This window comes from Triturus cristatus, chromosome 3_1, assembly GCF_964204655.1.
Source record: "Triturus cristatus chromosome 3_1, aTriCri1.1, whole genome shotgun sequence".
Lineage (NCBI taxonomy): Eukaryota > Metazoa > Chordata > Amphibia > Caudata > Salamandridae > Triturus > Triturus cristatus.
In genome coordinates, this window is record NC_140583.1 from 999,326,063 (window position 1) to 999,343,348 (window position 17,286).

The 17,286-nt window shown below is 51.0% G+C and overlaps 1 pseudogene; it reads right to left on the reverse strand.

Annotated features, from left to right (window-relative positions):
- Nucleotides 1-531: 531 nt before the first annotated feature.
- On the reverse strand, nucleotides 532-16,945 carry LOC146861385 (eukaryotic translation initiation factor 3 subunit F pseudogene; annotated as a pseudogene).
- Between the last annotated feature and the right edge of the window lie 341 nt (nucleotides 16,946-17,286).

Here is a 17,286-nt window from a genome sequence, read left to right on the forward strand (position 1 = left end):
TTGTTTATGATGATCTTTCGCCCTTTTCATGTCCTTGTATATATGCCTCGGACATTCAAATAAAGATTCATTGAATTGAATTGGATTGAAGAGCTATTAAGTCTAGAGTCCTTCCTTCTTTTCCTATAATTGACAGTGGTGGTATTGTTCTTTCTTCCATTTCTCTGAATTCAACTTATTTCACTTTGTTTGTGCTTTCTTTTCTTTACCAATTCATCCAGAGAAATTACCCCATCTTGCCTGCATGTACTATGGCATGGCACATGTTAGCCAAGGGCAATGGTTTCTTCAATTCGCCAATATTGTTGTTATCCTTTGTTCTCATCTTTGGTATCCGAGTGTTGGGATTCTTGCACCACCTGCCAAGCACATAAGATAGGGAATACTGTAAGAATGAATGCAGGCCACACCATGAGGCCCCGTTGTACAAACTTAGCTTGATTTCACTTGTGTCTGCTGTCTCTCCTCAGCCACAAATGGTTGCTTGCCACAACTTAGAACCAAGAGACTGGTTCTTTTTTTTAAAAAAAGTTTTTGGCCAATTGAACATTTTTATTCAAATTCAACATGTAAAATAAAATGGGGATGAGAGTTTGTTTTGCAGACCAGGCATCTGCCAAAAACAGTCTGAGCAATCATTTCAATTGATAAGCATGGTGACCTTCTTATGTTCAACCATCTCAGACCTGTCAACTCATTGCCAAGGCTAGATCAGTCAAATCTGGAAAAACCACTCCATGTCAGTCTGAAGAAGCAACACTATATTAACTGCCACCTGGTTACCAATCTCTAAATGCTCACTGACTTCTCAGTTCAGACAGTCACCGTTAGAGATTAAGCAGTTTCTCATTGAGAGCAATCTGGGCCTGAGTCAGGTTTGCAAGATATGTCACCATCAGCAAGTCATTGATGTTACTGTTCAGCATCGACTCCAAGTCTTCAGGGAAAATCTTGGGGACCTGGTTTATTAAGTCCATCAGGAATCGCCCTACTGTGTTGTCAGCTGCAACTTTACCAGACAGCACATCCTCGGCATACTGCAGGACGGTAGTCAGATTATCCTGCATCTGGCTTGAAGCAGACCTCATTTGCTGCAAGTCACTCGTAAGTCCTACCGCACGATTAGAGCTGGTGCAGGTTTTCATTATGAGATCAACTCCTATACGTTCTGTGTCATAGTAAACATATTTCACTGTCAGAGGTGTGAACATAACTCCCATAGTTTTTCCTGGCACACCCATTGGACTACTGATGTAGGCATCAATGCTCATGTGTCCACCCTGCAGGCTTGTGTCCACGGTCATGTGGATAGGGTTACGTGCCTCTCGACTGTAATACTCCTGAATTAGTACTGAATGCTCTGTGATATCGTGTCCAGTGACATACCATCCAACAATTTGTTCATTGGATGTAACCTTTCGATGCAGCTCATTCATGTTCTTGGCAAACTCCATGTCAACAGCCACCTCATCTTCTGATTCGTTGTGCGGAACTGAGAAACAGTTGGTAACTTCAATTGACTGGTTCAAGACCAAGAAACTGGTTCAACATGAAAGTGCACAAGCCAGCTCTTTAGCCTCGCTGTAATGGACCTCTCCAGGTACTGTTGGTGACCAACAATTCAGTTATGTGTCAAGGATACAACACCTGGGTCCACACCTCTCTCTGTAATTAAACCTTTGACACATAGGAAGATGGTTACCGATAATGAGGCACATTTTATGAGCAGGACATTTGGGAGGTGTGTAAAATTCTCTTCTCAATGTGTAACATTGTTATAGTATCTACCATCCACAGTCCTCTGGGGCTGTGGAATGTCAGAATGGTCAGAACACTATTGTCAAAATATGTTCTAGAAAATCTGTTGAAATGGCCTGATGTGCTGCTCCTTGTCCTTCTAAGTGAGAAAAACACCCCAAACAGGAAAAGAGGCTTCAGACCACATGCAGTACTTCTGGAAAAACCTATGATTGATTCAGCAACCCCAGTATTCTAAAAGGTACATTTGACTGATATTGTGATTCTGGATTATTGTATAGCATTGATCAAAATTATTAAATTGTTCCATTCACAGGTATCTGTAGTCTTACCCCAGCTACCAATTGATGTTTGACACAACTTATAACATGAAGTCGACATTAGAGTGCACAAGCACAAGTCAGCTCTTCAGCTTCACCAGCATGAAACTCTGCAGATACTCCTGGTGACCAACACTGCAGTTATGTAACAAAGATAAAGGATAGGATACCTGGTTCTGCACCATCCACTGTAATAAAACCTCTGAACACAAAGAAAGAGGATGATGGATAGAGAGTAATATTTTTCTGAGTAGGACATTTGGGAGGTGTTTAAGCACGCAATACTGTTCACGAATTTAATTGTACCTACCACCCACAGCCCTCAGAGTTGTAGAATGGAAGATGATGAAGAATGGTATATTAAAAAAACAATATTGCCAAAATACATATTGAGACACAGTTGAAATTAGCTGATGCCCTGCCCCTTGCTCTTATGAGAACGAGAGGCTCTCCACACAGGAAAACAGGCTTGCGTACATGTACAATACTTATGGAAAAATCTTAGGGGTCTATTAGAATGGTGGGTGGATCGCCACCGTCGGCCCGGTGGTGGCGATTCGCCCGCCATCCATACCTGATTTACCCCTCGCCATATTAGTATGGCGGGGGTTCCGCGGAGGACGGAAAGACCGTCCGCCGCTTTTCCGCCAGCCGGATTACCGGCCGGCCGGAAAGTGCCCTCAATATGGTGGCAGTGCTTTGCAGGCACCGCCATCCATATTGGTGTGTGCAATTTGAAAGGCCTTTCCATGGTGGCAGAAATTGCTTTGGGGTCCCGGGGGGGGGGGGGGGGCTGCACTTGTGGGGTAGCTATGGTACCCCCTTCATTGGCATTCACACAAGGTGGCAGGCCCGGCGCGGTGCCTGTCACGTTGTGCATGCATGTTTTGCATTGCAGCGGGTGCCGCTCACAGCGCAGCCAGCAGCAATGTACAATATGTGGGATGTGACCGCCAGGGTGGCAATCACATCCTAATGGGCCTAGTGGGACCGCCGCACCTCTGGCGGTCGGTCCTGTGTACCGTTACGGTGCCGCCATCGTAATAGACCCCTAAGATTGGACTGACAACCAAAGTTTTCTCAAGAGCTCATTTGACTGGGAATGTATTTCTGCACTATTGTAGAACATTGATCAAAAGTATTAAAGTGCTCTATTCACAAGTCTCTGCATTCTTGCCTCAATCACACCATGCCACAACTTGCAACCCAGAGAATTAGTCAACATAGGAGTGCACAAGCACAAGTTAGCTCTTCTGCTTCACCAGAATAAATCTCTGCAGGTACTGTTGGTGACCATTGGTGCAGTTCATTGTCAAGGGCACTACACCTGGGTCCAGACGTCCCTCTGTAATAACACCTCTGAAAACATAGAAAGAGGGTGGAAAGGGCAGAGTATATTTTCTGGTAACCTCTCGTCTCCAGAAGCAACAGTGGGAGACCACTGGTGCAATAATGGAAATAGAGTTGATGGAGAGCAACATGATGACACCAATGAATGTTCTAGTAACAACCTCTGCTCAAAGAAAGCACCCTATGAATAATGCTCAAAGGATGGAAAGGTCGAGGACATTCATCGTGGCAGTTAACATCATCGCAAATTTAGTACCAGTGTTTGGATTGTGATCTGAGTTTTCCCTGTTTATAAACACAATAGGCAACAGAACACGAAATTAATAATGTAACTTAAATTGTACTTGAGTATCACAAACAAAACTTGCATGACACACATCACTAAGATGTGCAAGTTGTTAGGTACTGTGACAAATTTTGTTGTACACATAGTACATCTACGTCATATAAAATATTCAAATAATCAATGTAGCAAATTGCTGAGTCTGTGCACACATTGCTGGTGCTACTGGAATACCTTTGCAATGCGCCCCTCTTCTGTTTCTCTTGTCCATATTGTCACTTGGGATATGCTCCTGCATTCATATGGAAATAATTCTCAGTTGACGAAGGATTATAAATGGCATGTTAGAGATGTTTTGTATAACAACTGTACCACCTCACTAAATGTGAATCCGCTTGACCAGCATTGTAATATTACCTGCCATATTAATAAAGTTGCAACTATCACTGTTCCCTTCTTGAAGATGTCTTATATTAGAAAATTATATTTAGGTGTTAACATTTATGGACATAGCATGGTAGGGTATATGAGATGTGATTTTCTTTTTAGCTCAGCAAATAAAAATTATAGAACATTTTTGCTATCATACAAAAATCTATATATTGTTAGTGGCACTAGAGTTTACAGTTGGTTACTGATAAACTGGGGTGGATCCTGTTATCTGACTTATGTCTTCCTTGCTGTATGGTATGAAATACTAAGCTTAATCCATAGAAAGTCAGATGTAAATGAAACATGAAGAACTTTGTGTCTTGAAATGCCAGTTTACAGCAGGAATGAATGCAGCAGACATAATAAAATTATCCTTCCCTATGGAAAATATAGATAATTCCATTGCTTTGATAATAGGATGAAGCAATACCAAAGGGGATGATGGACGGAGCGTTTGAGAAAATCAAACACTCACCCCCAGTCAACTGATCTGGGTTTAATCCATCATCATTCTTTAGCTCACTCCACCACCCTAGTTCAGACATGGCCATATGCAAATCAGTCTGACCCTGTGCCTCATGGGAACAGTCCAGCCCGAACTGCCAAGCCATGTCTTCCCTGGACTGGAAACAAGCATCCTAGGACCGGTTTCGGGTTCATAACTCTCATCAGCCAGGCTATCTTGAATCCAGTGGCAAAGTGAGCAAGGGACCCACGTCTGGACATACCCTGCCAACTTAGGGCGAACAAAGCAATACCAAAGGAGATAATCGACGGAGCGTTTGCGTAAATCAAACACTCACGCCCAGTCAACTGATCTGAGTTTAATCCATCATCATTCTTTAGCTCACTCCACCACCCTAGTTCAGACATGGCCATATGCAAATCAGTCTGACCCTGTGCCTCATGGGAACAGTCCAGTCCGAACTGCCAAGCAATGTCTTCCCTGGACCGGAAACAAGCATCCTGGGACCGGTTTCGGGTTCATAACCCTAATCAGCCAGGCTATCTTGAATCCAGTGGCAAAGTGAGCAAGGGACCCATGTCTGGGCATACCCTGCCAACTTAGGGCGAACAAAGCGATACCAAAGGGGATGATGGACGGAGCGTTTGAGCAAATCAAACACTCACCCCCAGTCAACTGATCTGGGTTTAATCCATCATCATTCTTTAGCTCACTCCACCACCCCAGTTCAGACATGGCCATATGCAAATCAGTCTGACCCTGTACCTCATGGGAACAGTCCAGCCCGAACTACCAAGCCATGTCTTCCCTGGACCGGAAACAAGCATCCTGGGTCTGCAAAAAAAAAAAAAAAGCCTCATCAAAGTCAAGGCCAGGTCGACAGTTTTTCTTGATTTTTACCTTTGAATGAGAGTCTTTTTTGCATTTATTGGTTTACCACAGGTATTTTTTGCATTACACAGGCATTAAGTCGTATGATAGCACATTATGTAATGAAACAGTCGGGTAGGAATGAGGTGGGGGAGTCCTCTATATTAGGATATGGTGAAAGTGGAATTCAAGGAAGAACAGGAAGCTCTAGAGGGGCCTTTACATAGGTCCCCAGTAAAGACCATATTGGATGAATGCTGCTGATTGCAGGACTCTGGTTTAGCTGCTATGGAACATCTTCAAGCATGCAAGGCTCTGGAGTTGTAGACCCACTAAAAGTCCAGTCCTACCTACAGTGGACAGTGTTGGAGGGAGGCCCACCGGGTAGTCGGGGAGACTATTCCGGGCACCTTCCTACCGCAAAGTTATAGCCGAGCGCCGCTGAGAAGCCCCCTCGGGTAGGTCTTTCTCCTATGATCGTACTAGGCCCAGTAACACCACCACACAGGACTCAATAGTAGTTGCGAGATTAGATTCTTTATCGGCAGCAATACGTGCAATATTTACAGAGGGATCGAGGGATCCTATCAGAGTCTCAATGTTCGTTCAAGAGGGTAGGGTAGCGGGACAGTCTTAGTGCCAGCCAGGCACGGGAGGGCTCTGCGCCAGACCTTGGATGCTGGTCTCAGAGCGGCTCGGACGTGGAGAGCCGCGACGTCGTCTGCAGGGCTCGGATGGTAGTTCCGCTTAGGTCGAGCCGCGACACGGTCAGCAGGGCTCTGGTGGTAAGGTTCAACAAGGTCGGGCCGCGACAGCGTCCGCAGGGCCCCAAAGGTTCGTGAAGGTCTTTAAGCACGGTGGAGCCGCGACGTCGTCAGCAGGGCTCAAGTGGTGGTTCAGGGTGAGTCTTCTTCCGTAGGGTCAGCCGCGATCCGATCAGCAGGGCTCTTGACTCCAGGATACAACTACTGCCCTGTTGTCGGGTCGCCCCAGATATAGGACGGGAGCCCTTTGATGTCCGGACCCGTGCGCCCGGAGGGGGCGGAGAGGCCGGGTAGGGAGCAGCCAGACGCCCAGCAGGAGAGGCGCCAGGCCCCAGAGAGCTGTGGGGTGATCACACCTAGGTGTGGAGAGACGGTAGGGGGTCCCATCGATACTGCCCTCCGCCGGGAGTGGGAAGGGCTCACGTGGTATCCCCCGGGCCAGGGGTTGGCGTCTCGATGTCGGGCCTCGCTGGGACCGAGGCCGGGTAGAACAGGGTCATACAGGTGGTCACGTGGAGTGACGTGCAATCCAAGATGGAGGAGTCCCGATGTGCATGGGACCTCGTGCGGCTTAGCACGGGGAAACAGGACCACGCCACGAGGCCGGCTCCCACACGCGTCCCCCCCCCCAGCTGAAGGCAGGGAGAGTCACCCATCTTCTTGGGGGTTCTCCTCGCCGAGGCAGAAGAATCGGGACAGGCCGTCAGCATTGGCGTGGTCGTTGCCGGGCCGGTGTTCAACAGTGAAGTCCATCCCTTGCAGCGAGATGGACCAGCGTAACAACTTGGGGTTCTCGCCCCGCATTTGCATGAGCCACCGCAAGGGCCTGTGGTCAGTCTGGACCCTGAAGTGGGTACCGAAAAGGTAGGGCCGGAGCTTCTTGAGAGCCCATACCACAGCGAAGGCTTCCCTCTCGATGGTGCTCCACCTCTGTTCTCGCGGCAGCAGTCGGCGGCTGATAAAGGCCACCGGTCGGTCGAGGCCCTTGGCGTCCAGCTGGGAGAGGACTGCCCCGACCCCGTACTCCGAGGCATCGGTCTGGACTACAAATTCCTTGCTGTAGTCGGGGGCCTGTAGCACAGGGGCAGCGCACATGGCCTCTTTGAGAGCATCAAACGCGGTCTGGCAGCGGGGCGTCCAGTGCACCGCCTTGGGTTGTTTCTTTGAGGTGAGTTCCGTAAGGGGGCCCACAATGCTGCCGTAATCCTTTATGAAGCGTCGGTAGTAGCCTGTGAGGCCTAGGAATGCCCGGACAGCGGTTTGGGTGGCGGGGGGCTCCCACGCCTGGATGGTGTCAACTTTTAACCGGAGGGTGGCCACCTGGCCACTCCCCACCTGGTGGCCCAGATAGGTCACAGATCCTTGACCGATCTGGCACTTGCTGGCCTTAATTGTGAGCCCGGCTCTTTGGAGAGCGGCCAGGACTTCCCCAAGGTGCCCTAGGTGCGCGGCCCAGTGGTCGCTGAAGACAGCAATGTCATTGAGGTAGGCCGCGCTGAAGGCTTCGAGACCGGCCAGGACCTTATTTACCAGCCTCTGAAAGGTCGCTGGGGCGTTCTTCATGCCGAAGGGCATCACCCGGAAGTGGTAGTGGCCGTCGGGGGTAGAGAAAGCTGATCGTTCTTGTGCGCCGGGAGTGAGCTTGATCTGCCAGTACCCAGCGGTGAGATCAAAGGTGCTTAGGTAGCGGGCGGCCCCTAAGCGATCAATCAGCTCATCGGCTCGTGGCAAAGGGTGGGCATCGGTCTTGGTAACTGCGTTCAGGCCCCGGTAGTCGACACAGAATCTGAGTTCGGGGGCCGTGCCGGGGGCGGCGGCCTTCGGCAACAAGACTACCGGGCTGGCCCACGGGCTGTCGGAAGGCTCGATGACTCCGAGGGCGAGCATCTTGGCGACCTCGGTCTTTATGCAGGCTCGGACTCGGTCAGGCACTCTATAAGCGCGGTGTCGTACAGGGGGGCTATCCCCCGTGTCCACGTCGTGGACGCACCAGGTGGTTACCCCAGGCGTGAGAGAGAAGAGGGCAGCGAAGGGTTGCAGTAGCTTCTGGCAATCATGGCGCTGTTCCGGTGTCAGGGTGGCGGAGAGGTGGACGCCCTCCAAGGAGCCGTCTTGGCTCGAGGACCCCAGGAGGTCTGGTAGAGGCTCGGAGTCACTTTCACCCCCATCGTCGGTAGCCAGTAGTAAGCTTAGTTCAGTTCGGGCAAAATGGGGCTTGAGCCGGTTGGCGTGCAGGACCCTGAGGGGGTTCCTCGGGGACTCCATGTCGACCAGGTACGTGACGGGGCTCTTCCTTTCAACTATCTTGAAGGGCCCGGTCCACTTGTCCTGCAGGGCGCAGGGGTCCACGGGTGACATGACCCAGACTTGCTGGCCCGGCTCAAACTCGACGGCTGAGGCATTCTCGTCATACCAGCGTTTCATATCTTCTTGGCTGGCTTCAAGGTTGGCTTCTGCCAGGGCACGGAACTTTCGAGTCTGGTTCCGCAGGGTCAGGAGGTACCGGTAGACGTCGGGCGGGGCACTTTGGACGTTCGCCTCCCAACCCTCCTTGACCAGGCTGAGGGGCCCTCGGACGGGGTGCCCATACAACAGTTTGAAGGGGCTGAAGCCCAGGGACTTCTGTGGTACCTCCCGGTAGGCGAACAGGAGGCAGGGCAACAGGACATCCCATCTCCTCCTGAGGGGCTCTTCCAGGCCCTTGATCATCCCCTTCAGGGTTCGGTTGAACCGCTCGACCAGTCCGTTCCCCTGGGGGTGGTAAGGGGTGGTGAATTTATAGGTGACCCCACATTGTTGCCAGAGGGATCTCATGTACTTCGAGATAAAGTTCGTCCCCCTGTCGCTCACCACTTCTCGGGGGAACCCCACCCTGGAGAAGATGCCCATCAGGGCCCGGCCCACCACTGGAGCGGTCACAGTTCGGAGGGGGACAGCTTCTGGGTACCGGGTGGCGTGGTCGACCAGTACCAGGATGAAGCGGTGGCCCAGGGCGGTTCGGGGGTCGAGGGGCCCCACGATGTCTATCCCCACTCGTTCGAACGGGGTGTGGACGGCTGGAAATGGCTGCAGGGGGGCTTTCACTCGTCCCCCAGTCTTCCCGCTAGCTTGGCAGGACCGGCAGTGCTGGTCCACGTCTCGTCTCATTCGGGGCCAATAGAAATGGGTCACGAGGCGGCTGTAAGTCTTGTCCCGCCCGAGGTGTCCGGCGAGGGGCACGTCATGTGCCAGGTTCAAGAGGAATTCTCGAAATCGGAGGGGGACCACCAGCACCCGGCTGGCCCCTAGTTCGGCGACTTTCTGCTCGCTATACAATAAGTCATTGTCCCAATAGACCCAGTGGGTTCCCGAGGGGTCCCCCGCAGCCTGGGCGGCCGCCTGCTGTCAGGCCCCCTCGAGGGACGGGCAGCCCTTCTGTTCTTGCTGGAATTGTTCACGGGTGGGGCCCCCGTCGTGGCGCCACTGGGCCAGCTCGGGGATCTCGCTGAGGGGAGCGGCCTCGTTGGAAGAAAGTTCGGATGGCCCGGCCTCCTCGTCAGGTTCCTCCGGGCCGGAGGAGGTGGATGGTTCGGGGCCCGCCGGTTTGTCGGGGGCCGGGGCCGCAGCTGGCTGGACGGTCATGGACCGAGTGGTGGCGCAGGCCCACTCGGGTAGTCCTAGCATACCCAGATGCTCTCGGCGCTCCACCTGGGCCCAGGGGGAGCTCTCTAGGTCGTTCCCCAGGAGGCAGTCCACCGGGGCGTCGTCGCGGACAGTCACTTTCAGGGTGCCGGACACTCCTCCCCACTCGAAGGGGATTCGGGCCATCCGGCACATGCTCTCGGTGTTGTCGGCGGTCTGGACAGAGCAGAGGACATGTGGTAGGATCTGTTCGGGGGTCACCAGATGGCAGCGGACAGCGGTCACACTGGCCCCAGTGTCCCGGAGGGCCTCGGCCCGTCGCCCATTGATGGTGACCCACTGTTGGTACTTCTGGGTGTTGCTTGGGATGGTGGCACGGGGCACCATCTCTCGGGAGCCTAGGCACACAAGCGACATGGCTGCTGGTTCCCACTCGGGGGACCCGTCGTCGTGGTTCTCCTCCTCGTCCTCTCCCTCCCCCAGGGCTGCGGCGGCAATTTGTCAGGGAGGTGGCCCCGTGGTCCCGTTCCGTCGGTTCACGGGGCAAGCCGGGTCACTTGCATAATGGCCGGTCTGCTGACATCCGAAGCAGGTTACTGTCGGTCGTGTTCCAGACCGGGCGATAGGGGTCCCTCTTCGGCCCTGGGTCGGGGAAGGGTGGTTGGTTGCTTGACCTCGTGGCGGGCTTCTGGGCGGCCCGGCTGGGAATTCTCGACTGCGGTGGGACCCCCCTCCTCCGCCGCGCTGGCGGGGAGGGCCCGTGGTGCTCCGTTGGTAGTCCCCCACGGGGTTCCGGGGGACCCGGGTGTTGACCCATCGGTCCGCTTCGGCGGCGAGCTTCCGGGGTTCGGTCAGTTTACTGTCCAGGAGGTGTTGCCTTAGTTCCACAAAGCAGTTGTTGGCGAGGTGCTCCCAGACAATGAGGTCGAACAGTTCGTTATATGAGGTGACCTTGCTCCCTTTGATCCATCCTTCCAACGCTCGGCTGAAGAAGTCCACGTATTCGACCCGTGTGGTACCGGGGATCTTCTTGCAGTCCCGGAAGCGTTGCCGGTACATCTCGGCCGACAGTCCGTAGCGTGCGAGTAGGGCTTCCTTCATGTGGTCGTACGAGGTCATCACTGCGTCGGGGAGTTGCAGCAGGGTATCCCGTCCCTCGCTGAGGAACCTCCCCCATAGGCCGGCGCCCCAATCCTTCCGGGGTACCCGATGGGAGGTCATGGCGACTTCGTACGCTCGGAACCATTGCTGGATGTCGTCATTTTTATAGTACTCCTTGACGACATCCTTGGGGATGTGAACCTTTGGCTCGGTCGGGGGCAGAGCGTCCCGGGCTCCGGGGTTGCTGGTCTCCCCAGTTTTAGCTTTTAGTTCAAGTTCTTTAAGGCTCCTCTCGTGCTCGAGGGTTAGCCGTCTCTCCTCTAGCTCCCGATGCCTTTTCTTCTCCTCGATTTCTTCTTGTAGTCGTAGTTGCTCCAGGGCTATCTTTTTCTCTGCCAGTAGGAGCTCCCCGTCCAGCCGGAGTCAGGCAAGGTCCATTTCGTGTGTCCGGGCCCTTTCCCGTTCTCGGATCTCTTTGGGGGAAAGGCTGGTGTCTGGGGTGGTTCGCTCCCCGTTTGTCGGGGTCGTGGTTGGCAGGTTTCCGTCCCGGGCCGAGGTCCCTTCGGCTCGGGGTGGAGGGGTTTCGGGTTCTGCCCAGGCTTTCAGGGCTTTCTGCATTTCTTCCTTGGTGCCCAATCCTGTGGTTGGGATCCCTTTGTCTTTGCAGAATTGTTTGAGTTCCTTGCGGGTGTATTCCTCCAGTTTCTCCAACTGGAAGGTTGCGGCCACGGTTGCTTCTTGGCCATCCATGGTTCCCTTTTTCTCTCCTCGTCTGGTCAGGTAGTGGTTGCGTTACTTGCTTGTACGATTGCGTTTGCTCGGATCCCGTCGCTGGCCACCAAATGTTGGAGGGAGGCCCACCGGGTAGTCGGGGAGACTATTCCGGGCACCTTCCTACCGCAAAGTTATAGCCGAGCGCCGCTGAGAAGCCCCCTCGGGGAGGTCTTTCTCCTATGATCGTACTAGGCCCAGTAACACCACCACACAGGACTCAATAGTAGTTGCGAGATTAGATTCTTTATCGGCAGCAATACGTGCAATATTTACAGAGGGATCGAGGGATCCTATCAGAGTCTCAATGTTCGTTCAAGAGGGTAGGGTAGCGGGACAGTCTTAGTGCCAGCCAGGCACGGGAGGGCTCTGCGCCAGACCTTGGATGCTGGTCTCAGAGCGGCTCGGACGTGGAGAGCCGCGACGTCGTCTGCAGGGCTCGGATGGTAGTTCCGCTTAGGTCGAGCCGCGACACGGTCAGCAGGGCTCTGGTGGTAGGTCCGCTTCGGTCGAGCCGCGACGAGGTCAGCTGGGCTCTGGTGGTAAGGTTCAACAAGGTCAGGCCGCGACAGCGTCCGCAGGGCCCCAAAGGTTCGTGAAGGTCTTTAAGCACGGTGGAGCCGCGACGTCGTCAGCAGGGCTCAAGTGGTGGTTCAGGGTGAGTCTTCTTCCGTAGGGTCAGCCGCGATCCGATCAGCAGGGCTCTTGACTCCAGGATACAACTACTGCCCTGTTGTCGGGTCGCCCCAGATATAGGACGGGAGCTCTTTGATGTCCGGACCCGTGCGCCCGGAGGGGGCGGAGAGGCCGGGTAGGGAGCGGCCAGACGCCCAGCAGGAGAGGCGCCAGGCCCCAGAGAGCTGTGGGGTGATCACACCTAGGTGTGGAGAGACGGTAGGGGGTCCTATCGATACTGCCCTCCGCCGGGAGTGGGAAGGGCTCACGTGGTATCCCCCGGGCCAGGGGTTGGCGTCTCGATGTCGGGCCTCGCTGGGACCGAGGCCGGGTAGAACAGGGTCATACAGGTGGTCACGTGGAGTGACGTGCAATCCAAGATGGAGGAGTCCCGATGTGCATGGGACCTCGTGCGTCTTAGCGCGGGGAAACAGGACCACGCCACGAGGCCGGCTCCCACAGACAGTAAAGAGGAACGTGCTACCAGGTGTAGCGATCATGGGAAAAATGGGGGAAGAGGAGTGGAAGAGTTAAATACCAAACTGGAGTTCACTCTCCCTAATGAAATGATCTCTATCTTGGAATGGCACCACTCTGTTTTGGTGTTGTACGGGTAGGCAATTCTGAACCAATTGGGGAAGACAGGATGGTAGGTAAGTACATAAAAAACACAACAAAATGATGGACGGAGTGCTGAAACTCTTCAACCACTTGCATCCTGTCCCATTTCGGAGCCGAGGGAATGCCCACATCTGGGTCCCTTGCTTGCTGTGCAACTGGATTCAAGCTAGCCTGGCTAATGAGGGATGAAATCCCCAAACCGATCCCTGGATGCTAGTTTATGTTCCAGGGAGTACCTGGCCTGGCAGTTCGGTCTGGGCTGTTCCCATGAGGAGCAGGGTCAAGACTGATTTGCATATGGCTGGGTCTGAACTGGGGTGTCATAGTGAGCAAAAGAACGATGGATTAAACCCAGATCTGTGACTGGGGGTGAGTGGTTGATAACTTTGTCCATCATCTTGTTCTGTTTGCTAGGTAAGTACATAATGCCAGTTAGGTGGACCAATAATGTATGAACTGATGCAACAAAACTATACGGTTTCAGCAGTCGGGGTGCTTAAATGAACTGTGGGCCGACAAAGAATCCAGTGGAAAGCACCAGGATGCTGCTGTACAGTAATCAGACCTTTAAGCAAATATGAGAGTACAAAAGACAGACAGGATAACAGCAGGACAATGCAAGAAATTACTAACTGGGGAATAAAAAAAAACGAGAAGGAGGAAAGGAGCAACATGTGTGAATCAATAAGAGTGTGAACTGCTTCTTAAAGTGATGTGTCACTGCACCTAATGACTCATTGCCAGGGCAGACTAAATAATAAGTGAGGTCTTAAGCAGGGGCTTAGCTACAATTGGTGCAGCAGGTGTAGTGCACCAGTGCCCCAGACCCCTGAGAGGTCCATTGAACCTTGATAATTGCTACATTTTACTACCCCAACAGCAGTCATATAGGCCATTTCCTTGCTTGCACCAGGTACCATGACATCCTTGATAAACTACTGGTCTTAAGTATGGCTCTTCTGCCTTACCCCGGAAATAACCACAAAACCAGGAAGTGAGTGACTACTCTGCAGTTAGAAGTTTGGTGTTATTGTTTATTTGAAAAGTTTTATAAAGCGTGAACAAGATATGAAACGGGTATCAGAGTGCTGTACATCAGAAAAGAGAGGCTACGGTTAGTCACTAAACAAGTAAACATCCTAAACATTTGTAGTGAAACCCACACAATACAATAAGAGCAAAAACAAAAAAGAGGAAACATGTAGCGAGAACATAAGTTGCAACCCGCAAGTGTCTTAAACAAAGGAGATAGCCATGATTTCTCTAGGGTATAAAAAGCTTACTTATATTGACTTCGGGAGTATTGTTCCAGCTGGTTATTCAAGAGAAGATCTTTGACTTGTATTTTGAAATAGGAGGTCTAAGGGTTCAAACGGATATCAGGAGGAAGAGCGTTCCAAATTCTTGGGGCCAGACCCGAGAAGGGGCGGTTGTATGTTCTTTTCCTTATGAATATGTGCAGTTTCAGCAGGAGAATGTTGAAGCGTCTTAGGGGCCTAGACATACCAGAGAGTTTGAGCTTATTTGCTAAGTAAGCGCGACTATTATGGGGAAGCGCTTCTGTGCGTCAGGCAAGCAATCTTGAACCTAATCCGATCATTGAGCGATAGCCAGTTGAGATGTGATCATGTTTCCGCGAGCCCATGACCAGTCTGGCAGTAGAGTTCAGAGTGGCCCTTAGGGGGTCCGACTAGCTTTGAGCAGCCCGGCCAAGGTCACAATTCCATATTTCACATGAGAAATCACTAGTGATTGAACTTCAAGTTGCAGGTCCACCGAAGGTAAGAATGGCTTGATTTTTCTAAGCATGTTGAGATGGTAGTTGGCTCCCCTAGTTGTTACACTGATATTATCTAGCAAATTGAGGTGTTTATCTAGCGTGATGCCTAAGGATCTAGTGGAATCCACCACATTAGGATTGCAGTTGAGGGCCGTAAGATGTTTGAGGCAGTCTTGAATGGGTATGGAGGGGTTGGGCGGGGCGATCAGGAGGAATTCAGTCTTGAGAGTATTAAGCAGAAGGTGATTGTGAGTTAGCCATTGTTGAGTGTTCAGAAGAACACAGTTCAGTGTTTTGATGTCTTCCAGAGAGGCCACTTTCATATAGAGTTCCATATCATCAGTGTACATGTGGTATTGTATGTTTGAACATTTCAGGATTTTAGTGAGGGGTTCCATGAACAAGCTGAAGAGTTTTGGAGAGAGTGTGGAACCTTGGGGCACTTCAATTTAAACTGGTGTACTCTTAGAGAGGGAACTATTCACTTTTATTCTTTGTGTTCTGTTCTGTAGGAATTAGTTAAACCAATTTAAGACCGGGCCCCCTAACCCCATCCTTTTTTCCAAAATATCAATCAGGTTTTTGTGTTTGACCGAGTCAAACGCTGAGGATGGATCAAGAAGCATAAGTAGGCAGGGCACATTTTGGTCAATTAGACTCAAGGCGTCATCAACAATGTGGGTTAGGGCTGTTTCAGTACTATGTACCACTGTAAAACCAGAATGGTATTGGTCAAGCAGCTGAAACTCTTCGATGTGATTGCAAAGTGTTGGTGTACGCATTTCTCAAGAAGTTTAGCTAGAGTCATAATGTTGGAAATTGGGTGAAAATTGTTGGGATCAGATAGGTCTACATTGGGCTTTTTTGGAATGGGAGTGACTTGACCTATGTTTAGGCAATCAGGAATCCTACCCTGTACGAGCGATTCATGGATAATCGTGGACCAGAGAGGGAGGATTGTGGATCTAAAGTCTTTGAAGAGTGTAGCCGGGAAGGGATCATGGAAATGATTACAGGGTTTTAGTGACATTATGATTCTTTAGAGCTCGGCATCGTCAGGCAATCTGAAATTGTTCCATGATACATTATTTTTGGGAGTAAGGCCTGTTCCACTGTAGGACAGAGCACTCTCAGAGTTTAGGCAGGTTGCTATAATGGACTATGCTCGATGAAGCCTGTTATGTGATGCATGTTGGAGTTCTAGTTCGATCTTTCTAGACTTTTCAAATGTGCGGAGAAGACCTGTTCACTAGGGAGAGATATCTTGTGGAAAGATTGAAGGTCGGTTGGATGGTTAGCTTGTTGTTTTATGATTTCGAAATCTTTTTAAGGTCTGTTTGTAGCATTGTCTAGTTGATATCTAAAGTGATCGGCTTTCGTGCTGTGGATATGTTTATTGTAAGAACTTCTTGCTACCCTCAGTTGTTTGAGGTTGGTAACGGACGGAGAGTTTCTCCATAATCTTTCCGTAAGGCTTAGTTTGCGATGCTCCTCATTGAGGAGGCCATTGAACCGAGGTTTTGACTGTTTGACCGGAATCCTCTTGAGTTGCTTCGTAGCAACCGTGTTGAGTATATTAGTCATGGTCTGTATATAGTGTTCAGTGAGATTGTCTAAGTTGGTCATGTTAGGAGTTGGAGGGAGTAGGTTGTTGCTAATAGAGGTTAGGTCCATTGCTTGAATGTCATTTAGATTCCTAGATCACAGTTTGTTCTTGTGAGGTTGTCCTTGTCTAGACATTACCTTTTCGAGAATGTGAAAGGAGATTATGTAATGATCCGACCAGTCACACGGTGAGATGCTTTCCAGTTGTATCAGATTATCCTTGTCCATGATTAAATCGAGGATGGAACCCTTGTTGTGGGTGGGTTTATTGCAAGCCTGGGTGAGGTTAAGGTCTGCGAGGAGAGACTTGAAGGTACACAGTGAGGGATCAGTTGTATCGTTCCAGTGTAGATTGAAATCCCCAAGGAAGATATGGTTAAGGGTAAGGTCCAAATTAGAAACTATGATTTCCATCATTTGTTCGATGAAGATAAGATTGTCTCCAGGAGGATGGTAGATCGTGTGAAGCACACAGACAAACTTGTTGTTGTTCCAGATTCCAACACTCAGGTGTTCGTTAGAGGACATCGGCACCGTTTGCGAGAGTCTCAGATTGAGACCGGAGCGATACATTTATGCAATACCGCCACCAATTTTAACAGGTCTATCCAATCTGATGATGTCATATTTGGGAGGCACTAGGATGTCCACGATTGGCGAGGAGGAGTCGTTGAGGCATGTTTCCGTTAATATCATGATGTCTAGGTCATGAGTAAGAATAAGGTTGGCAATATCAGCAGCGTGTTTAAAAGCTGACCTGCAATTAAGTAGTATTGATTTGATGGGTGATTCAATTTCGACAGTTTCTAGGTGTGATGTGGGTACATGGACTAGGTTGTTCTTGTTCATGACACTGTGCTTGACAGTGG